Source organism: Gymnoscopelus braueri (assembly GCF_963280865.1).
Source record: "Gymnoscopelus braueri genome assembly, chromosome: 4".
NCBI classification, from domain to species: Eukaryota; Metazoa; Chordata; class Actinopteri; order Myctophiformes; family Myctophidae; genus Gymnoscopelus; species Gymnoscopelus braueri.
The window spans coordinates 497,436-522,322 of record NC_137605.1 but is presented as its reverse complement, the minus strand read 5'-3'; the positions used below and the strand labels follow the sequence as shown (position 1 = coordinate 522,322).

The following is a 24,887-nucleotide window of genomic DNA, read 5'->3' as shown; positions in this document are numbered from 1 at the left end:
GGAGCCGGCAAAACACAAACGGGAGCACGCTGCCAGTATGAGCGAGCGGCTGCGCTCCCCCTTGCCCACTGGGTGCTCTAGCCCCGAGGCACCCGCAGTATCGGCGCCCTTGCATGTTATAATGTATACAGTGAGTCACACACACACACACACACACACACACACACACACACACACACACACACACACACACACACACACACACACACACACACACACACACACACACACACACACACACACACACACACACACACACACACACACACACACACACACACACACACACACACGGTGTAACTTAGCTGTCAACGTCTCCATAACTCTGTGATCTCCTATCCTAACCTCTGCTCATGTCACCATGACTCAGCCATGACCATATAAGGAGTTCCCAATGCAGATACAGAGATCTGCATATATGGGCATATACTGATGACATCTGGGATCTCCATTTATGGGCATGAAAGGGACAAGGACTGACAGAAGCAGAGATCTCCATATATGGGCATTAAAGGGACACATGCAGACAGACAGATACAGACATCTCCATATATGGGCATTAAAGGGACACAGACAGACAGACAGACAGACAGGTACAACAGGTGCTCTGACAAAGGCCTCAACACTATGACTCAGATATCGTTGTTGTTGGGCAGAACAAGTTTTTTTGCACCCTGTCTGTCTGTCTGTCTGTCTGTCTGTCTGTCTGTCTGTCTGCAGCTAATCTCCGGCACCGTTGGCCCGGTCGCTGTGAAACTGCACACACACTCCCTGGATGCCACAGCAGAACCTCTGCCCCACATTGTTCAGATCAGCCTGTTATAGCGCCACCATAATAATAATAAACTTTATTTGTATAGCACCTTTCATGACATGAAATGCAGCTCAAAGTGCTTTACAGAGCAAGAATACAATTACAGTTAGAACCAATTTAACAATAAAGCAAACAAAAATAAAATAAAATAAATGAGGCCAAACGGTACACAGTATCTCTATAGTCATTAATCCAAACCACTCTTTCAGATTTTTCATATTCCATCCTGATTGGCTAAGATTGGCTTCCACAGTTTGCAGGACAGGTCGGTTTTGAACAAAATGTCTCAAATCATGAACACAGAGTGCAATTTCCGTGACATTTTGCACACATTCCCACTAGGCCGAGGAACAAATGCCACCCTTTTCACATTGGCCTGTTAAGAGCGCCACCGTTGTGCCCACATCACCCTGTAGCTCAGCCTCTCGTCTTTAGTTAAAATAAAACCTACACTTTCTCTCCTCACCAAAACAAAGACTGTTTTATGGAGTTGAAAGCCTCCTCTACACAGTAGGAACACTCCTCCACCTAACGTCTAAAATACACTTTTTGGACAGAAAATACAATATTTCACTGGAAGGAAAAACATGTTTGTGCTCCACTGCGCCCCCTACAGACCTGGCTAGTGGTTTTTCTATTGACCAGATTTTCTTTGTCTGTAAAATATTTTCTTTTCTGGTCATACAGGGTATTTTAGACGTGAGGTGGGGCGGGGGGGTTCACAGTGTTCCCACTGAGTAGAACAGGCTTTCAACTACATAAAACACTCTTTGTTTTGGTGAGTAGCTAAAGTGTATTTGTTTTTAATTAAGACTAGAGGCTGTTCTACAGCTCCGTTCCGTGAGCAGAAATTGGACTTCCGGTTTTCGAGCTAGCAGAAATAAGGTTTCCGGTTGCCTTCAAAATAAGATCTACATTTTTTTTTTTTTTTAAAAGACACAAATCTATTTTAAAAATACATTTATGATGTATGCCTTTGAAATGAATCATACTAAAACACTTCCAAGTGGCAAGTTTAAAAAAAGGACACAATTGTATATAAAAAAATACATTTATGATGTACAGTATGTCTTTTTAAATGGCTTAGATCACTTCTAAGTGCCAGGTTGTTCCAGATTTGAGGCTATTGACCCCCATCAAATGTGCACTTTACACCTAAATATGGGCCATTTGTAACAGGAATTTATTCAAAGGTTTGAAAACCACTGCATTTAGGTTAGAAACACTTAAGTGATTTGCTTTGGTTAAAATTAGTGTTAAATAGCTCTATATTCTGATAGTACTCATTGATATAGAGTGTTTGTTCAGTATTAGGAGTCTCCTTGTCTCTCCACCTCTTTATTAAACAGGAAATGCATTTTCGTTTCAGTTTCAGTTTCATTTCCAATTTTATCCAACCAGGACAGAGAACTCAATCAGGATACAGATTAAACAAGTGAAATTGGAAGTGATGACACTAAGAAATGAGCAGATACATTTTGAACTGGAACACTATACAAATTAAGCTTAAAAATTGGTACTTTCTCCTGATTGGCTGAGACTTTGACACCTACCGAAAAATGTATTTTCTGTTTATTAAAGAGCTGGAGAGACAGGGAGACATCTGTTACTGAAAAAACACTATATAGCAATGATTACTATCAGAATATAGTATTTTAACCTTTTAACAAAATACTTTTTGTTTTAACCAAAAAATATCACTTACCCTACCTTTAAGCATGCATTCTCTAATTAATGTTTGTCCTGCAAGTGTAAAGTGTAACCTGAAAACCTTATATTATTGCTTTCGTTTTTCCCTGCTAAATGTCTCTCCTTTCATTCTGCTGTAGTTAGGTAATAATTATGTTATCAGTCCAACCCTGATTTTAAAGCAGACGCCTAGAATTACATAATTACAAGACGGTGCTTAGTGCCGGAACTTCTGAGGTACGCACGCGTTCGGGGAGACCCCCTCTACACCGCCACACTCTCCGCTAAGCGGCACTAAGGTGTAGACAAAAGTGGCGGGCCGTCCAGTGAGGTCAGGGGTCAGAAAAGGGCCGTTTTCAGTGCATAGCCTATACAAATTGGACACTGGACAGGAGACGGAGCTTAGTGCCGGAACTTCTGAGGTACGCACGCGTTCGGGGAGACCCCCTCTACACCGCCACACTCTCCGCTAAGCGGCACTAAGGTGGAGACAAAAGTGGCGGGCCGTCCAGTGAGGTCAGGGGTCAGAAAAGGGCCTTTTTCAGCCTATACAAATTGGACACTGGACAGGAGACGGAGCTTAGTGCCGGAACTTGCAAGGTACGCACGCGTTCGGGGAGACCCCCTCTACACCGCCACACGCTCCGCTAAGCGGCACAGGTGCATTTTGAAAAGTGGCGGGCCGTCCAGTGAGGTCAGGGGTCAGAAAAGGGCCTTTTTCAGTGCATAGCCTATACAAATTGGACACTGGACAGGAGACGGAGCTTAGTGCCGGAACTTGCAAGGTACGCACGCGTTCGGGGAGACCCCCTCTACACCGCCACACTCTCCGCTAAGCGGCACAGGTGCATTTTGAAAAGTGGCGGGCCGTCCAGTGAGGTCAGGGGTCAGAAAAGGGCCTCTTTCTGTGTCCCGTGTTGATAATGGTGGGACGGTGCTCCACACGCCTGTAGTCCCATCTGATATAATCGAAATTCCCATTCGTGACAGCAGTAAAATTAAGTATAAGTTGGGCTCAATCATTTGTCATTGCTCACAGGTTCTCATTGGAAACAAGACCGCAAGGACTTTCATGAACGACCTGTTAAAAGGAATTATCCTTATCCTTATGTAGGCTCAGTGGCCAAAGCCGGACACTTCTGGGCACATTTGCTTTATGACAATGTTGTAATTAGAGCAGATGATACAAATATAAACATCCTTCAACCAGCAAATGCATTGCAATTGGCAAAACCACATGGGTACATTTATTTCTATGTGAAATGTAATGATGCATCACTTAATGCTGGCATCACAATAGAGGACAATTTGGAAGATATTGGCCATGGTGTGGATGTGTTTTTTTGCAATGAAAGACCAAATCACAATATGTGTGAAGCCATACCATTACCAATACTAACATTTCTAAAACAGACATCTGCTTTCCAAAAATGTCACACACGGCTTGCAGCAGCAGCAGCAGCAGCAGCAGCAGCAGCAGCAGCAGCGCAGTCCCCAGCATTGTTTAACAAAGCGCTTGAGAAACTCAATGTTGCCAACACTCAGGTGGTGTCATTAGTGTCTCGGCAATTTTCTATGACAGACGTGTGCCACATATTAGACAGCTTTGTGGATGACACACTTGGGGCTCCTTTCCTTGGAAATGACCTGCTTTGCCTTAAAAGTCTTGGTCGCTATATTTGTACTCAATGTGGTGACCAGGCTAGGCCATTTCCTGCTCAACTTGACCAATGTAAAACATGTAAGCAGGACTTAAGCTTATCAACCTATAAAGTAATTCACAGCCCACAGTCTTTACTTCTCCTGCTAAGATCTGGTGCAGAAATTCCAAAAACGTTCACTCTCTCCTGTCTGTACCATCAAAATGATTATGCTGTGTCCAGTATTTGTGCATTTTTTGATAAGTCACCATATGTGTCATTATACACCTGTAAAGACCAGCAATGGCATATCATGACAAATGCATCCAATGACACAGCAGGCTATACCTTTGAGCTGATGCAAAAAATACTGACCACAGCTAGTTTCTTTGTCGTGTCATACGAGAAAACGAATAGTGTGAAACTAATCAACTTTCCGCAGGTCAAACGAAAACATAAATGCACAGCCAGATGCAAACAACCCAAGCAGACAAGGGATAGAAAAGTGAGACCCATTTCAAAGCCAACTGTGAAGAATAACGGGTGGCTGAGTGATAAGACGATCGATGAGTACCATCAGCTCTTGCTTTCTGGTGTTGAAAAAAAGCGGACATCCCTTTATGCGGATGATTTACTTTTGTATATTTCCGGTATAGCCACATCTATTCCGGCAGCGCTCGACATTTTTACTTCATTTGGCCTTATTTCAGGTTATAAGCTGAACTTGGATAAAAGTGAACTACTGCCGTTAAATGCAGCAGCACGCAACTACCCACTGCATAATTTCCCATTCAAAATAGCTATGCATGGCTTTAAATATCTTGGCATTCAAATCACAGACAATTTTGAGGATTTATTCAAACAAAATTTTGGCACTTTACTGACTCGTTTCCAGGAGGATTTTGAGCGATGGTCATTATTGCCATTGTCCCTTGCTGCACGCATTAACTGTGTCAAGATGAATTCTCTCCCAAAATTCTCTTATCTTGTACAGTGCCTGCCCATCTTTCTTCCCTTTTCTTTTTTTGATAAAATTGATCGATTAGTTTCACAATTTATTTGGAATAAAAAAATTCCTAGGATCAGTAAAACCTTATTACAAAGACCTAGGCCTCAGGGTGGCATGGCTTTACCTAACTTTAGGTTTTATTACTGGGCGGCCAATCTTAGAATTCTACAGCACTGGTTAATATTAGAGAAAAAGCCTTCACGCCCTATGTGGATTAGTATGGAATCCTCCTCAGCTAGACCTGCCTCATTAACTGCTCTTGTACATACCCCAATTCGTTTTTCTCTTTCCCCCTATTCCAAGAATATTATTGTCAAATCCACACTAAAAATTTGGAATCAATTCAGGCGTCACTTTGGTTTACAGGCTCAGTCCTTCTTGGCCCCAATAGCAGCCAACCCCCTATTCCATCCTTCTTTGAATGATGGTGCCTTTTCTTTATGGTCGTCACTTGGTATTGCAAATCTCAGGGATCTATATATTGACAATGTATTTGCCTCTTTTCAGCAGTTGTCTGAAAAATATTCTCTCCCAAATCAACACTTTTTTCGGTATTTGCAGATTCGCAGTTTTGTGCGCAGCCTTAACCCTGCATTTCCAAACCTTCCAGAGGCCACGCAATCTGATTCTTTTTTAACTCCATTGTTGAACACTAAGGGCATGATATCTACTATGTACAGTTGTATCTTCTCTTTGCGCCCTACTTCAATACAGACTATTAAGAATAAATGGGAGGAAGATTTGGGAGAGGAAATTTCTGAGGATGTTTGGGATGATATTCTGCGTCTTGTTCATACTTCTTCTATTTGCGCAAGGCACGGGTTAATCCAATGTAAAATTATCCATCGTGTACATTTTACAAAAGTGAGATTATCCAAAATATATGGTGACGTGGATCCCCTCTGTGACAGGTGTCGCTCGGCCCCTGCCACTTACATTGCCAATGGAGGAATGCAAAGGACCCGAACTGACATCTTCCCAAGACACCAGGAGGGAATTTCATTTTGGTCTTGCTTTTTTTCCCTTTAGGTTTTGATTTAATCTAATTTTATTTTATTTAATTTTTTAGTCTTTGTGCTTACTGTGATCATCTAAAAACAAACGTTAGAGCACAAGACTATGCAATGTTTGGACTGAGCTGGTTTTGCTTTATATACGTACATCTATCTTTTGATCAATTTGTGGTGTGTGTGTGTGTGTGTGTGTGTGTAAAATGTTTGCACTTTATGTTTGCTGTGTTGCACTTTTGAGTACATTGCACGTTGTACCCGTTTATAATACATTTGAGTGATCTTTGCACCGTGGTACATTGCATGTTGTACCCGTTTATTATACATTTGAGTGATGTTTGCATTTAGGTACGTTGCACGCAGTACCATTTTATACTTTTGAGTGTGGTTTGCACTTCCTAGAACTTCCACATTTTTACAGTTTTGCATGATTTGTGTTTGAATAATGAGTGCTGTTATTAACACACACACACACATAAAGTAAATTGATCAAATCTGTGACTACTAAACTACTAAAGTAGCCTCTCAGTCCACCTTAAGACAATTGGCAATGTTTAAAAACAAATATTGGAAACTTTATTTATTTATTTTTTTGATAATTTGTACACTGTTTTATTAGTAAAGAGTAATTAAAAGGTATTTTTTTTAAACTTTCAAAGCCTTGTCTGTATTCTTTTATTGTGTGTGGTTGTGTGGGGTTGTGTGGGGTTGCGTCCAATGACCGCGTTTGCGTTTCTGACCCCTGACCTCACTGGACGGCCCGCCACTTTTTTCTACACCTTAGTGCCGCTTAGCGGAGCGTGTGGCGGTGTAGAGGGGGTCTCCCCGAACGCGTGCGTACCTTGCAAGTTCCGGCACTAAGCTCCGTCTCCTGTCCAGTGTCCAATTTGTATAGGCTATGCACTGAAAAAGGCCCTTTTCTGACCCCTGACCTCACTGGACGGCCCGCCACTTTTCAAAATGCACCTGTGCCGCTTAGCGGAGCGTGTGGCGGTGTAGAGGGGGTCTCCCCGAACGCGTGCGTACCTTGCAAGTTCCGGCACTAAGCTCCGTCTCCTGTCCAGTGTCCAATTTGTATAGGCTATGCACTGAAAAAGGCCCTTTTCTGACCCCTGACCTCACTTGACGGCCCGCCACTTTTCAAAATGCACCTGTGCCGCTTAGCGGAGCGTGTGGCGGTGTAGAGGGGGTCTCCCCGAACGCGTGCGTACCTTGCAAGTTCCGGCACTAAGCTCCGTCTCCTGTCCAGTGTCCAATTTGTATAGGCTATGCACTGAAAAAGGCCCTTTTCTGACCCCTGACCTCACTGGACGGCCCGCCACTTTTCAAAATGCACCTGTGCCGCTTAGCGGAGCGTGTGGCGGTGTAGAGGGGGTCTCCCCGAACGCGTGCGTACCTTGCAAGTTCCGGCACTAAGCTCCGTCTCCTGTCCAGTGTCCAATTTGTATAGGCTATGCACTGAAAAAGGCCCTTTTCTGACCCCTGACCTCACTTGACGGCCCACCACTTTTCAAAATGCACCTGTGCCGCTTAGCGGAGCGTGTGGCGGTGTAGAGGGGGTCTCCCCGAACGCGTGCGTACCTTGCAAGTTCCGGCACTAAGCTCCGTCTCCTGTCCAGTGTCCAATTTGTATAGGCTATGCACTGAAAAAGGCCCTTTTCTGACCCCTGACCTCACTGGACGGCCCGCCACTTTTCAAAATGCACCTGTGCCGCTTAGCGGAGCGTGTGGCGGTGTAGAGGGGGTCTCCCCGAACGCGTGCGTACCTTGCAAGTTCCGGCACTAAGCACCGTCTCCTGTCCAGTGTCCAATTTGTATAGGCTATGCACTGAAAAAGGCCCTTTTCTGACCCCTGACCTCACTGGACGGCCCGCCACTTTTCAAAATGCACCTGTGCCGCTTAGCGGAGCGTGTGGCGGTGTAGAGGGGGTCTCCCCGAACGCGTGCGTACCTTGCAAGTTCCGGCACTAAGCTCCGTCTCCTGTCCAGTGTCCAATTTGTATAGGCTATGCACTGAAAAAGGCCCTTTTCTGACCCCTGACCTCACTTGACGGCCCGCCACTTTTCAAAATGCACCTGTGCCGCTTAGCGGAGCGTGTGGCGGTGTAGAGGGGGTCTCCCTGAACGCGTGCGTACCTTGCAAGTTCCGGCACTAAGCTCCGTCTCCTGTCCAGTGTCCAATTTGTATAGGCTATGCACTGAAAAAGGCCCTTTTCTGACCCCTGACCTCACTGGACGGCCCGCCACTTTTCAAAATGCACCTGTGCCGCTTAGCGGAGCGTATGGCGGTGTAGAGGGGGTCTCCCCGAACGCGTGCGTACCTTGCAAGTTCCGGCACTAAGCTCCGTCTCCTGTCCAGTGTCCAATTTGTATAGGCTATGCACTGAAAAAGGCCCTTTTCTGACCCCTGACCTCACTGGACGGCCCGCCACTTTTCAAAATGCACCTGTGCCGCTTAGCGGAGCGTGTGGCGGTGTAGAGGGGGTCTCCCCGAACGCGTGCGTACCTTGCAAGTTCCGGCACTAAGCTCCGTCTCCTGTCCAGTGTCCAATTTGTATAGGCTATGCACTCCTTTGAACAGCATTTATCCATTTAGATAAATTATTAATGTTTTAAATCCGTTTTTGTTACACAGTAACATAATATGTGTTATATAGCTTCGTTTAAATGCTTAATTTATAGTTTTAATGTGCAAATGAACCGTTTTTCAATGGTTTTCAATGGTTTCTTTTTACTCTAGAGGGTACTCTTATTCTGAAGAGATCGTCAACCGGAAGTCTTATTTCTGCTCCGTTATTTCTGCTCACGGAACACAGATCTGTTCTACAGGGTGTGAGGAGAACTCCTTCTAACACTATGAACCAGAGATACTAAGTAGATACTAAGTATATTAGTCCTGTTAACAAAGTGTTATAAAGTATTCTAATACTAACCCTAAGTATATTAAACCACTGTCCTGTTAACAAAGTGTTATAAAGTATTCTATCTAATACTAATCCTAAGTATAGGGTTAGAATCCTAACCCTAAGATAGTATAAGTATAAGTAATAAAACCATTGTACTGTATAAAGTAATATATCTAATCCCAGCCCTGAAAATTCACCTTAAAGGAGGCCAAAGTGGAGGTACTAGGTATTACCAATTCAGACAGACGACCCCCCAATTCATTGTTTATGAACTGAATACAAGGACCTCAATGGAAACAAGACCACAAGGACTTTTTTGGACGGACCTTTTAGTCAAAGTGTTTTAACCCTAACTTTACTGTGACTGTACTTTACTGTAACTTTACTGTTTTACGTTATGTCTGATAACATGTTCAATCAATCAATGTATCCTCAGCTCATAACGGCTAACAGCTGTAGATATAAAACAGATAGATGATAGTATAGATATATAGTTATATATATAAATAGTATAGTTAGTTAGATCAACAGTATTCTAACTAGTTGTAGATGATAACAGAGATAGATGATAGTGTAGAAGATGTTACAGATTGATGTTATTATTCTATCTATCCTCACCTCCCAACAGTTATAGATGATAGATACATGTTAACAGTATTATATAATCCTAACGGCTAACAGACAGATATAGACAGATAGTTAGTATAATAGATAGATAGATAGATAGATAGATAGATAGATAGATAGATAGATAGATAGATAGATAGATAGATAGATAGATAGATAGATAGATAGATAGATATAATCTAATCCTAACGGCTAACACACAGATAGATGATAGTATATAGATATATAGACAGATAGTTAGTATAGATGATAGATACATGTTAACAGTATTATATATAGTATTATATGATATAATCCTAACGGCTAACAGACAGATAGATGATAGAAGCTAACAGCTAACGGCTAACAGTTACTACAAAGAAAGAGAAAACAACAGATCTATACAAACCTGTGAGCTTATAGATCTGTTGCTTTGGGCCAAGCGAGAGTTTAATAAAGTTATTTATAAAGTTATTATAAAGTTATTTCTTACCTTTAGGTTCAGTTTAAGGTGTTTTTCCTCTGTTATAAAACACATTAAACATCTCCACGTTTAATCCATGTGTTCTATAGATCTGTTATTACCGTAAACACGTCAGAAAGGAGCTTTTATCAGGTTTTATATAAAGCTTAAGGTTAAAGACTAAAGAGCTGAGAAGCTGCTGAACAGACTGTGTGATTCCAACGTGTTTCTGCTGCTCTGCCGAAGGGTTGCCACGTTCTGAGAGAAACAAGCAACCAGGTCTGTGAACACTGCTCAAGCGACTAGAAACCATATGAGCTTTAAACCTTATTATTACCTATTATTACTGATCTTATTACTTATAATCATTATTATAGGCAACATGCCTTATTATTATTATTATTATTATTATTATTATTATTATTATTATTATTATTATTATAGGCCACATGAGCACTTTAAACCTATATGCTATTTGAAAATAACAGATCTACAAGCTCACAGCGCGATGTGATGTGACACGTTGTGAGCTTGTAGATCTGCTATTTTCAAAAACAAAATCTTGGGGAAAAAATGTAATATTTCTGGTAGGCCTACATTTGAACAGAAATTTGGTATGGGGTCCCTGGGGGTCCCTGGGGGTCCCTGGGGGTCCCTGGGGGTCCCTGGCATAATCTTCAGATTGATATGGATTTGCAGACAATGACATTAATCTGGAGGTCCTTGATGTCATGAACCATTTAAATAACATTAGGAAACATATAATACTAATAATAAACAACTACCAATATATACTATTATAATATAATATAATATAATATATATATAATATAATATAATATAATATAATATAATATATATGTAATATAATATAATATAATATAATATATATGTAATGTAATATAATATAATATATATGTAATATAATATAATATAATATAATATAATATAATATATATGTAATATAATATAATATAATATATATGTAATATAATATAATATAATATAATATAATATAATATAATATAATATAATATAATATATATGTAATATAATATAATATATATGTAATATAATATAATATAATATAATATATATGTAATGTAATATAATATAATATAATATAATATAATATAATATAATATAATATAATATATATGTAATATAATATAATATAATATATATGTAATATAATATAATATAATATAATATATATGTAATATAATATAATATAATATATATGTAATATAATATAATATAATATAATATAATATAATATAATATAATATAATATATATGTAATGTAATGTAATGTAATGTAATATTATATAATATAATACTAATAATACACAACTACCACTATTTATAAGCAACTTTACAGGAAAACAACCTAAAGTCGTTATAACAATTACTTATAATAAGCAGACATGGCAACACTTCCTCTTCCTGTGAACGTGTTGCTCTGAAGGCAGAACAACTGCTGCCCCCTAGTGGAGGGAAGGATACATGCACTGTAGTATGTTTATAATAGGGGGGGGGCAGACAGACTGGGGGCGGTGTGTGTGGGGGGGGGGGTATGACAAATGGAGGATCAAAGTTAGGAAGCATCAAAGTGAACAAGGTGTCATAGGGAGGAGTTACCTCCTCTATATGAGACATTACACAGGAATGTAGGACCGGATGCCCCTCTGTGTGTGTGTGTGTGTGTGTGTGTGTGTGTGTGTGTGTGCGTGTGTGCGCGTGCGCGTGCGTGTGTGTATGTGTGTGTGCGTGTGTGTGTGTGTGTGTTAGTATCATCATTATCAGGCAGAATCCCTTTTCATCAGAACTGGAACTATGCCAGCACTGAGCAGCAGCTCGTAGATGCTGAGGGACACTACATTACTTATACAGTAATACAGTACTTAACACTACATTACTTGTACAGTAATACAGTACTTAACACTACATTACTTGTACAGTAATACAGTACTTAACACTACATTACTTGTACAGTAATACAGTACTTGTGTCACGCCCCCAAAAATAGCAGATCTACAAAAGACGGCTGCTCTCCTGATCATTACCTCCACACTCTGTGCTTTGAGTTGCATAGTGATGCAAAATGCATTAAAATGTGGATGATGGCGCCCTCTGGCGGTTCATCTACCAAGTCTATATAATATAAAGCGTTGTCTTTATTTATTGTAACCCTTGAGTGTTATTTTAGCTTCATAATAACTTGGGTTTTTATTCTTGTAGTACAAGATTGGCGATTATTTAACACAACTGTTGGATTTATTGAAATAAAGAACAGTTTTATAATAAATGCATGACGTTTTTACTTCATTTTAGAAGCTAGCAGGCTAACAGGCTACCGGATGTAAACACAATGAGTCAAATGTTCTGTTAAAAGCGAGCAGTCCTTCGGCCACTTCCGGTGGAGGGTTTTCAAAATAAAATCATGCTCTGCGCGTCAAGTTAAGCGTCCAAAGTCTAACGTCACGCAAGCATTTCCGCTTTTGCGCAGTATGCGTTAGCTTTAGCTACAGTTAGCTTTATTTTATCTTCATATCTATTAGCAGGTGTTTATGTGTTTTATTGTTGCACTAAAGGACAGAAGGTTATTTAACACAACTGTCCATTGAAATAAAGACCAGTTTTATAATAAATGCAGGACGTTTTACTTCATTTTAGAAGCTAGCAGGCTAACAGGCTACCGGACGTAAACATCTGTTTACATCTGGTAGCATGTTAGCATGCTAGGCAGTTAGCCTGCCAGGCTAGCTATCTCCTCTAATGATGTTAAATGTTCTGCATTTGTTGTAAAACTGTTCTTTATTTCAATGAATCCAACAGTTGTGTTAAATAATCTCCAGTCTTTTATTACAAGAATAAAACACAAGTTTATAATTCAAGTTAAAATAACTTTAACAATAAATGCATCTCAAAGCTCAGAGTGTGGAGGTAATGATGAACCACAGGAGGGCGACACTGAGCCGCTGTTCTTTCTGAGTGACGAAGTAAAGAAACCAATGATGAAAACAATAGCAGATCTACAAGCCCACAACGCGTCGCATCCGTGACGCGTTGTGGGCTTGTAGATCTGCTATTTTCGCCACTCATCACCGTCTTACGACGGTGCATAAATGTACCAGTGGAAAGTAACTTTAAATGAATGGTTGTGAAGTAATCTAGTTTAATTATAGTTCTACAATATAACTATTAATTAATGGATTCTTTTAATGAATATTAATTCATATTTTCTGTTATTTGTTTGTTTGTTTTTGACAGTTTATATAAGTTTATAAAATGAACATTCACCCCTCTTCATAATGGCTTTGATTGATTGATTGATTGAATACTTTATTAGCAGTTTGCAAAAAAATAAAGCACATAAAGTACAGTACAATACAAGGTCTGATAAGAGGATTTTAAACCCAAGAAAGCCGATGGCTTGTTTGTGCTGTTTTACATTTCTTTGCCTAATAAAATATTCAATCAATCAATCGATCAATCAATCCATTGGGGTCATTTAGTTTGTACTCAATTGATAGAGACATTTAATGACAGACAAATATACAATACTATGCAAAACATCATATAAACATTTAGAAAACAAAAACAAATGATTACAGCAAATGTACACTCTCAGAGTTACATTAACACAGTGGGGTTTACACTACAGTGTAGATTGGGGGTCCAGAGGTTTTACAGTGTAGATTGGGGGTCCAGAGGTTTTACAGTGTAGATTGCGGGTCCAGAGAATAATGTCGGGGTCCTTGAAATAGCCTACAAATAATACAACTCCTTGTATTGCTGCAGTTGCTTAATAAATCCAGCAGGTGTCATCAGAAAACCATTTCATAGACTGATAGACTTTTAGACAACTTGTAACCGTTTGACTTTGATGTAATGTTTGACAGTTAAGAACAGCTAGGACCTAAGGACAGTTAGGACAGTTAGGACAGTTAGGACAGAAGGACAGAAGGACAGTAAGGACAGAAGGACAGTTAGGATAGATAGGACACAATGTCTAACACGATTTAAGTCCAGTTTGGACAAAACCGCTTTTTAAAAGCGAATCTTACAAAGGATTTAACAGAACAAATAGCAAACTTTTGATCCTGCTGTGAGATAATAAATTCAAAAAAACTTAAAACCATATAACCAGGGATTGGATACCCAAAAAAGCAAACCTTCAACTCAATAAACAGAATAAATCAACTGTGTATTGAAATTGTCCCAGCCCAGTGAGCCCACACCCATACTCCAGTCCACAGTTTCCAAAATACCAGTTCCACAGAACACAATTATGTTGGATGAACATTGTGCTCTGTGGAACTGGTACTTTGGAAACTGTGGACTGGATTTTGGGTGTGGGCTGGGACATGCACATATACAACATGTAACATATATGTAACATATACAACAACACATATACGACATACACCATAACATGTTCAGCCTGTTTACTGAATACCTGCTTTCAAAAAAGAAACAAAAAGAAAACCTAAATAAAAAAGTGCTCCTCGGAGCACAGATCTCTGCCAGGTCAGGTGTGGGCCAGTAATTTTTTTCAAAATTCAGGATGGAATATGAAAAATAGGACAGGATCGTCTTGATCACATGACTATAGAGATGATGTGTACCCATTTGTGTGATGTTTGGACAACATTTGTAGGAGTAATTGTTATGGCTAGTGTGTGTGACCCAAGCGCACGATATATGGCACTTTTTTATTATGAAAATATATGGGGGGGGGGGGGGGGCAAATGCAAACAAATATTTCTGTTTTGCATTATTCAGACATGCAAACTTGTAGCTTTTCAGCTACAATAGCCGTTTTGAATCCAAATAGGGCAATAGTGTGACACCTGACCCGAAAAAAAAAACATGTTGTCACCCTTTTCACCTCGGGGCTGTTTGCATGCCTGATTATTATTATTGTAAAAAAAAAACGATACATATCGTCGCGAAAACGTATCGCGATATATCGCGGGACGATATATCGGCACACCCCTACCGTGGGCGTATTTATTGAAAAGAGTATTTTCAGGTGGAAAGCGAAGTTGGTGTGGATCGGTGGCTCCGTAGGTCGGCACAACTCAGCGTTGGAATCCGGGGTACTGGAGAGGAGAGGAGACACAGGATCAGTGGAAATAATCACAGGGCAAAAAGTAACAGAAAGCTGGCACTGCAACTGCATGGAGTTAAACAGGCTGTTGAAGTAGCTGTGTAAAGCTAAACTGGAAAAGCACTACAACTAGAGTAAATAAACTACTGTAGGCTGGCCTGTACTTTACCGTACGGGTAGACTGGTGAAGCTCTGGCGAGGAGTGAAGTGCAGACTGGGCTTTTATAGTGGCAGCAGTTGATTGTAGAATGGAAGACAGGTGTGGAGATTGGTGAGGGAGAGCAGGTGCGCTGAGTTGAGCCAGGGAGTAGTCAGAGAGGGGGGAGGAGCCGTGAATGTGAAGGTGAGGAGGACTGAGCCGTAACAGGACCCCCCCTCCGAGGGGCGCCTCCTGGCGACCGCCCGGGGGCGTCAGGGTTGGCTTGGTATAAGTCCTGAAGGAGAGAGGGATCCATGATGAGCTTCTTAGAGTTCCAACTGCGTTCCTCAGGGGGGTAACCCTCCCAGTCCGCCAGGTACTGGAATCCCCGACCCTGGCACCGCACCTTCAGCAGCCGCCGAACCGTCCACTGAGGATGTCCGTCGACCATCTGAGGAGGTGGAGGAGCCGGGGCAGAGGGCATGAGAGGATGTACCCGCATGGAGGCAGGGAGCTTGAGATATGCTTGATAAGCTTGAGATATTTGAGGTATCTCAAATGGGCCGATGAACCGTGGGGCCAGCTACCTGGAATATACCTGGAGCGGTAGATCAGCAGAGGAGAGGTAGACCCGCTGCCCAGACTGGTACGCCGGAGCAGACGTGCGGCGACGGTTGGCCCCACGGCAGGAGCGCTCGTTGGAGCGGAGCAAGGCGGTGCGGACCTCCTTCCACACACGCCAACATCGACAAAAGTGGGCCTGGACAGAGGGGACAGAGGCCTCAGACTCCTGGAGGGAGAACAACGGGGGTTGGTAACCCAGAGAGGCCTCCAGGCTCTGGCTGGCCCGTTCAGCCTGGTCATTGGTTTGTGGGTGGTATCCCGAGAAGAGGTTAATGGTAGCGCCGATCTCCTTACAGAAGGCCCGCCAGACCTGGGACGTGAATTGGGGTCCCCGGTCCAAAACAATGTCGCAGGGAAGCCCATGGAGTCGGTAGACATGCTGGGTGAGGAGTGCAGCCGTCTCTGCCGAGGACGGGAGTTTAGGGAGCGCCACCAGGTGCACCGCCTTGGAAAACCGGTCTACCACGGTGAGGATGATGGTGTTACCATGGGAAGGGGGAAGACCGGACACGAAGTCCAAGGCGATGTGAGACCAAGGGCGGGTGGTGACAGGGAGAGGACGTAGAAGACCAGCTGGTGGCTGATGTGACGCCTTGGCACAGGCAAATCGGGTACGAAGAGCCGATTCGGTGGGAAGAGCCGGTGATGAGGACCATTGCCTGGACCGGGTTCGGTGTGTTGGGCCCGTTCAACCTCCGCTTCGATGTCCATGGTGACCACCCCAATGATACGAGAAGCAGGAATAATGGGCTCAGGCTCGGCCGAGGACTTCTCAGGTGCATGGAGTCGGGACAAAGCATCAGCCTTGGTGTTACTGGAGCCAGGCCTGTAGGTAAGGGTATAGTTGAACCTATCCAAGAACTGAGCCCACCGTGCCTGGCGAGAGTTGACGCGCTTGGCCGCACGGATAAAGGTTAGGTTTTTATGGTCAGACCAGACAAGTGTGGGCTCTTCAGCGCCCTCCAGCCAGTGGTGCCACTCCTCAAAGGCCGCCACCACAGTTAGCAGCCCCCTATTCCCGATATCGTAGTTCTCCTCTGCAGAGTCAAACCGGCGAGAGAGAAAGGCGCAGGGGTGTAGCTTCTGGTCCTCCACTGATCGCTGGGACAAGACAGCCCCTAGACCTATATCAGAGGCATCTACCTCCACTATGAAAGGCCTGGAGGGGTCAGGGTGGAGAAGGACTGGGGCTGTGGTGAAGTGCTCCTTGAGGGTAGCAAAGGCGGTACAGGCAGCAGGTGTCCAGACGTAGGGACGTAAGGTGGAGGTGAGTTGCGTAAGGGGGGCCGCTATGCGGCTGTAGTTCCGAATGAAACGGCGGTAGAAATTTGCAAACCGAGGAATCCTTGGAGCTGTCTGCGGGTGGTGGGTTGAGGCCAGTCGACGACGGCTTGGACCTTGCGGGGGTCAGGACGGATACAGCCATCCTCCACAATCAGTCCAAGGAACTCCACAGAAGGCGAGTGAAAGACACACTTCTCAGCCTTAATGAAAAGCCGGTTCTCCAAGAGGCGCTGGATGACCATGCGGACGTGCTGGATATGCTCCTCGAGGCCCCGGGAGAACACCAGGATGTCGTCCAGGTACAGGACCACGAATACCTCTAGCATGTCCCTGAGGATGTCGTTCATGAGAGCCTGAAAGACTGAGGGGGCGTTGGTGAGGCCGAAGGGCATGACCAGGTATTCGTAGTGTCCACGGGGGGTCTTGAAAGCGGTCTTCCATTCATCCCCCTTACGGATACGCACAAGGTGGTACGCGTTCCAGAGGTCCAACTTGGTGAAGATGGTAGCACCGACGAGGGGTTCAAAGTTGGAGCTCATGAGGGGGAGAGGGTATTTGTTCTTGACTGTTATGTTGTTGAGCTGCCTGTAGTCTATGCACGGCCTCAGAATCCCCACCCTTCTTCTTGACGAAGAAGAACCCTGCAGCCACCGGGGACGTGGATGGGCGAATAAGACCCTCAGCCAGACAACCATTAATATAACTGTCCATAGCCCCCTTCTCAGGCAGAGAGAGATTGTAGAGGCGACTGGCTGGAAGCAGAGCATCCAGACGGAGCTCAATGGCGCAGTCATAGGGTCGGTGGGGGGGCAGGGTACAAGCGCGCTCCTTCCTGAATGCCTCACCCAAGTCTTGGTACTCGGATGGAACCTTGGTGAGGTCGGGGGGAGTAGGACTGGGTCGTTCAACACAGGAGGGCGTCTGGGCGGACCGGAGGCAGCGGGCGTGGCAAGGAATACTCCAGCTGAGAATGCGTCCTGAGCTCCAACAGACATGAGGGGTGTGAAGCTCCAGCCAAGGTCTGCCTAAGATGAACGGCGTGTCAGGGGAGGTGATAACGTATAGGGGCGGATGCTCTCCACATGGTTTCCAGAGGCCGTGAGGGTGAGAGCCTCGCACCGGTGGGTGATGGAACCCATGGGATGGCCATCCAAAGCGAAAGCTGAGAGAGACTTCTCCAGAGGCGTAATGGGAAGGCCCACCTCCCGGGCGTAACCCTGGTCCACAAAGCTCTCATCAGCCCCGGAGTCGATAAGTGCAGGTATGGTGAGCGTCTGTCCTGACCAGGCAAGAGTGACAATAAACCTGGCCTTGTTGGAATGGGACTGGGGGTTAGATAGGCGGCTCACTCTGAACCCCCGAAAGGGTGAGCCCTGTCTTTTGGCAGCCGGGCTGAGGAGGGTCTGGAGGGCAGGAGGGGACACGGTGAGTCAACTGAGTGTGCTGCGCTGTTGGGCTGGAGGGCCTGGAGGAGGAGTGAGTCGAGCGCAGAGCGCGGCGACCAGGTCAGAGAGTCGGTTAATCTGGGCTTGCTGCTGAGTGGCCTGGGACTGCTGCAGAGTTGAAACCCCCCGGAGCTCCTGTTGCACATTAGAAACGACAGCAGATGCTTCCTGTAGCAGGCGGGAGTGCTGCGCTAAAACCTGTCCCTGGGCCTGAAGCGGATTGAGAGGCGGTGGTTTTCCTTCCATGCTGGCTGGGTCCAGATGGCCAGAGCTTACTGTTATGGCTAGTGTGTGTGACCCAAGCCCACAGCAAGGAGGAGACGTAGGTAGGGTGAGGGCCGTGGCCGTTTTTATTGAAAAGAGTATTTTCAGGTGGAAAGCGGAGTTGGTGTGGATCAGTGGCTCCGCAGGTCGGCACAACTCAGCGAGAGAAAGCTGGCACTGCAACTGCATGGAGTTAAACAGGCTGTTGAAGTAGCTGTGTGAAGCTAAACTGGAAAAAGCACAACAACTAGAGTAAATAAACTACTGTAGGCTGGCCTGTACTTTACCGTACGGGTAGACTGGTGAAGCTCTGGCGAGGAGTGAAGTGCAGACTGGGCTTTTATAGTGGCAGCAGTTGATTGTAGAATGGAAGACAGGTGTGGAGATTGGTGAGGGAGAGCAGGTGCGCTGAGTTGAGCCAGGGAGTAGTCAGAGAGGGGGGAGGAGCCGTGAATGTGAAGGTGAGGAGGACTGAGCCGTAACAGTAATATAAATAAAAAGTGTTAAGCAAAAAGCGTGGCATTTGTTCCTCAACGTAGTACGAATCTGCGTGCAAAGTTTCACAGCAATCAGAAACAAACATCAAATCAAACAGATCCGCCTTGATCCCATGACTATAGAGATCATGTACATTTTGTGTGAAATTTGTTTTACATAAGTCGACCTCCTGGTGGCGCTATAAATGGCAGATGTGAAAAATGCAGGGCAAAGGTTTTTCCTTGGCCTCTAGGGAGTGCACATACAAAGTTTTACACAGATCGGTGCAGTTATAGTTATATGATCCTCTGCACAGCGAACCTCCGAACACATTTTCAGACATCAGGTTCTTGAGCTAATATAAGTTCAAATATAAGGATTCCGGTTGCCTTGAAAATAAGATTATCGTATTTAATGATTTTTAAAAGACATACATTTATTGGAAAAACATACATTTATGATTTATGTATTTCACTGCCAGGTTGTTCCAGATTTAAATTGGCTATTGATCCCCATAAATGTGCACAGTTTCTGATCCTGTTTTGCACTTTAACTTGATACTGTGTTCATTTGTGTGTGTTATGTGTATTGTTTTTATTATTATAACATTATTATTATTATCATTATTATATTGTTTATTTGCAGCAGCAAATAATTATAATAAATATGTATTATTTAACTCTATGTTACTGTATAACTCTGATCAAATATAATAAACAAAGACCGTATTGTCTCAGCACTGTAATTATTCGGCCATCTTGGATCTCACATTCACATACTGTACTCCCGTCCCAAGTCTCACGAGACTTTGTACCTCTGTTCCAGTCTGTGTTCATCTCACATAGGATGTTAGAGAGCAGAGAAAGAGGCAGTTAAACAGTTAAACGTCCTCTCCACCAACACTGGCACCGTGCCAAGGCACCATGCCAGGGGAAACTGGCACCATGCCAATGAAACCTAAAGAGGAAACTCTGCCCGTCTGTCAGGGAAACACGTCTGAACTCTAATCTTTACACACCAGGCTATAAGACACTAGAACCTCATTTATGCTCTGTTGCACCACAGTGTTGCACGCTGAGAATATCAGATTTACAAGCTCACAATGTGTTGCATGGTGTTGTGAGATTAGTTCTGTTAGTCAGGGTGTAACACTGTTACTGTATGAATAGAGCTCAACCCTCCTTTGTTCTAACAACGTGTCACTGTGACCAGTTTCAGCTTGTTTTCACCTGATCATCATATGAGGAAAACACGCTGTGCGTGTGCGTGTGCGTGTGCGTGTGCGTGTGCGTGTGTGTGTGTGTGTGTGTGTGTGTGAGACTCATATGAGGAAGAGGAAAACAGGCTTTAGTTTGTAGCAGTATGTAGGTCAGTGGGTGTGTGTTAAGTAATGTTGCATGATCTATTTTTAAAACTTTTAGAAAAGTCTTGAAAATGTTAGACTAAATTATTATTTATATGACCATATAAATACATTATTTATGACCATATAAATACATTATTTATGACCATATAAATACATTATTTATGACCATATAAATACATTATTTATGACCATATAAATACATTATTTATGACCATATAAATGACTCCTCAATGATAATGATGAGTTTATGTTAGACCTCCAAACAGAATGAATTGGTATAATGACAACAATAGGAGGAAATGGTAAAAGGATCATTTGATTCTGTAAATTAAAGGAGAAAAAGATATCAGATTAAATGATGGATCACAAACTTCATTGACAGCAATGTCTTTATTCAAAAATACCTGCACATGATATGAAAATAAACTGTTGTAGGCCTATGTACAGTAAATCACATTCCATTGTATTAAAAGTACTATCAACTCTATAATTAAACTACTTCATGCAATAAGCACACATAAGAAAAACAAGATTAATTTGCAACGTCATGTAGAAATACTACATCAGTGGTTCTCAAACTGTTTTGACTCAGGGCACCAGGCTGTAAATAACGTTTTCATCCACGGCACCCCTGAAATTACACTGTTATTTTTTTAATCTTATGGTCATATTACGCTACGTAAATATGCAAATATCTCCCTCTACGATACAGTATGTCACAGAGGAATATCCGTTTCCATTAGAACAGACTGAACATATATTTATACTTGACGTTTAACCACTTAAACCCCAGCATCCCTAGTCTGGGGGGAACGTTCACCAAAAATAGCAGATCTACAAGCTCACAACTTGTAGCTTGTAGATCTGCTATTTTTGGTGGAGACAGTTGGGGTAGATGGAAAAAGAACTAATGAAGTACAGTGTAACTCAGGTCTGTTGTACTAAGCATAGAGGGTCTAAGAGGTTTAACTGAAGTGATATTGATGAATACAAATATTATCAAAGTATTCTGCAGCGCCCCCACGGCACACGCTTTGAGAAACCCTGTACTACATTACCCACAATCCTAGAGTGGTTGGTGAAGCTGTGTTGCCATGGAAACGTTAATGCCCCTGGGAATGTCACATGACTTTCTGCTTCACTAGATCCCATAGCCCAAAAGGTGAAAATCACAGCTAGTCAACTACAATATTTTACAACATTATTAAACACAATATAAACTACAGGATATAAAATATAAAACATTATTTACTGGTTCCACCGATCCAGACCCCATTCATTCTTCCCATAATTAAATAAAATGTAATTAATATTAATAGAAATATTTAAATATTATTTTAAGCCTAGAATCAAGCCATCCAGGCTCCTGGTGAATTATGACCATAAAACTGATTCTGTGAGAGAAAAAACAAGTTTATATATAATTATATGATTACAAATAATATGTAATTAATATCCTTTGTTTTGCAATGATTTATTTTCACAGAATCTAATGTTTTATGATCATGATTCACCAGGAACCTGCTGGATGGCTTGATTCTAGGCTTAAAATATTGATATAAATAATTTTTGGAAATCTCCCTGGGAAAAAAATTTATGGGGTTTGGATAGGTGGAACCAGAAAAATGTCCGCACTGCTATGCCCTATAATAGTAACAATACTGTATAAACACTGATAATAATATAAACACAATAATCATTAAAGTTAAGAAGAAGCAAGTTATAATCATTTGGTTTTAAGCGGGGCTGAAAGTGGACCGGTACTGTCCGGTACGGTCCGGTCTGGTACGGTCTGTTATGTTTCATTTCATTTCAAACAAAAGCTATTGTTGAATTTGATTAGGGATGCACGATATTGTTTTTTTAAACCGATACCGATATCGATAACTTCCTGCTTCTCAAGACCGATACAAATATATATACATATATTAAAAAATCATAAATATATTTTTTCAAATGTATATGAATCTATAGTATTAGCACATCTTATGGTAAGAAATACTAGTAGTGGGCAAAGGTGGATTTAACATAGCTTTGACCAATAGAATACATTGAATCATAGAACCTTTTTTAATTATTATTATTTTATTTTATTTTGTATTATTTATGAATGTAGAATTTCTTTTTACTATTTATTGTGTAGCAATAAAAGACTGAAAACACTGGCTTACAGTTGAATTATTGGCAACTAAAGAAATAGGAATTCAAGAAATAATTAAGACAAATACTGACAATGCCTATTAACATTGGCTTGCAGAGGGGCTGTGCTGCTGCTACTACAACGTGTGCGAGAGTCTCCACACAACGGTGTCTAATCGTGAGTTATACTTCTCCACACAACGGTGTCTAATCGAGAGTTATACTTCTCCAGTACAACGGTGTCTAACCGAGAGTTATACTTCTCCAGTACAATGGTGTCTAACCGAGAGTTATACTTCTCCACACAACGGTGTCTAATCGAGAGTTATACTTCTCCAGTACAACGGTGTCTAACCGAGAGTTATACTTCTCCAGTACAACGGTGTCTAACCGAGAGTTATACTTCTCCACACAACGGTGTCTAATCGAGAGTTATACTTCTCCAGTACAACGGTGTCTAACCGAGAGTTATACTTCTCCAGTACAACGGTGTCTAACCGAGAGTTATACTTCTCCACACAACGGTGTCTAACCGAGAGTTATACTTCTCCAGTACAACTGTGTCTAACCGAGAGTTATACTTCTCCACACAACGGTGTCTAACCGAGAGTTATACTTCTCCAGTACAATGGTGTCTAACCGAGAGTTATACTTCTCCAGTACAACGGTGTCTAACCGAGAGTTATACTTCTCCAGTACAACTGTGTCTAACCGAGAGTTATACTTCTCCACACAACGGTGTCTAACCGAGAGTTATACTTCTCCAGTACAATGGTGTCTAACCGAGAGTTATACTTCTCCAGTACAATGGTGTCTAACCGAGAGTTATACTTCTCCAGTACAACGGTGTCTAACCGAGAGTTATACTTCTCCAGTACAACGTTGTCTAACCGAGTTATACTTCTCCACACAACGGTGTCTAACCGAGTTATACTTCTCCACACAACGATATCTAACCGAGAGAGTCCATGCAGATCACAGCTGACAAATATTATATATTATCGGAGCTATTATTAATATCGGTTTTATCGGGATGACGTCATAATTCCTGATATCTGACCGATAATTATCGGGCCGATACTTATCGTGCACCACTAAATTTGATATTGAAATGTTTTGTGGTAAATACATAAACATATAGTACAATGTCCTCCTTCACAACTACAACATACTGTCAACATGTGTATCCATCATGGACAGTTGGTGGTTCACTGTGGCCTCAAGGTCTCGCTGTCTGTGCTCCTGCCTTGTTTTTCATTATTGTCTCCGCCAGGCCGAAAGGCATGGCGAGAGAGTATGTTTTACCCCCTGTCCGTCCGTCCGTCCGTCCCATTTACATTGCTGGCCCATAATAACCTACCTGACCTGGCGGAGACCTGTGCTCCGAGGAGCACTTTTTCTAGTTATATTTACATTCAAATGGAGGAAACCTTGGTGGGGCGCCCGCTGGCCTAGCGGTCCAGGCACATACTACATATACTGGGTTCGACTCCCGATCCCGACGACCTTTGCTGTGTGTCACCCCCCCCCCCCATCTCTCTCCCCATTTCCTGTCAGCCTACTATCCTATCAATAAAGGCAGAAAAAGGCCCAAAAAAATTCTTTAAAAAAAAATGGAGAAAACCTTCACAATATAATGTTTATATCTCTGTTGCAAAAACCAACTATGTCCAAAATATCAACTTTTCATGCAATGATTTTTTTTTTTTTTAAATAACACAATATTGTCTCATCAATGTTGGTGTTCCATAGAAGGGTTGTAAATGGACTGTATTTATACGACGCTTTTCTCCACAGCGCTTTACAATGTATTTCACACACACACACACACACACACACACACACACACACACACACACACACACACACACACACACACACACACACACACACACA

General features: G+C 42.5%; 1 protein-coding gene across 1 annotated transcript in view; it reads right to left on the bottom strand.

The window, feature by feature from the left end:
• Window positions 1–10,344, bottom strand: part of LOC308084505 (uncharacterized protein) — a gene marked incomplete at its 3' end in the record, with an annotated part of 51,738 nt that extends 41,394 nt beyond the window's left edge. Inside the window, exon 1 of the mRNA XM_080427169.1 lies at window positions 10,168–10,344. The remainder of the gene's footprint in view (window positions 1–10,167) is intronic.
• Between the last annotated feature and the right edge of the window lie 14,543 nt (window positions 10,345–24,887).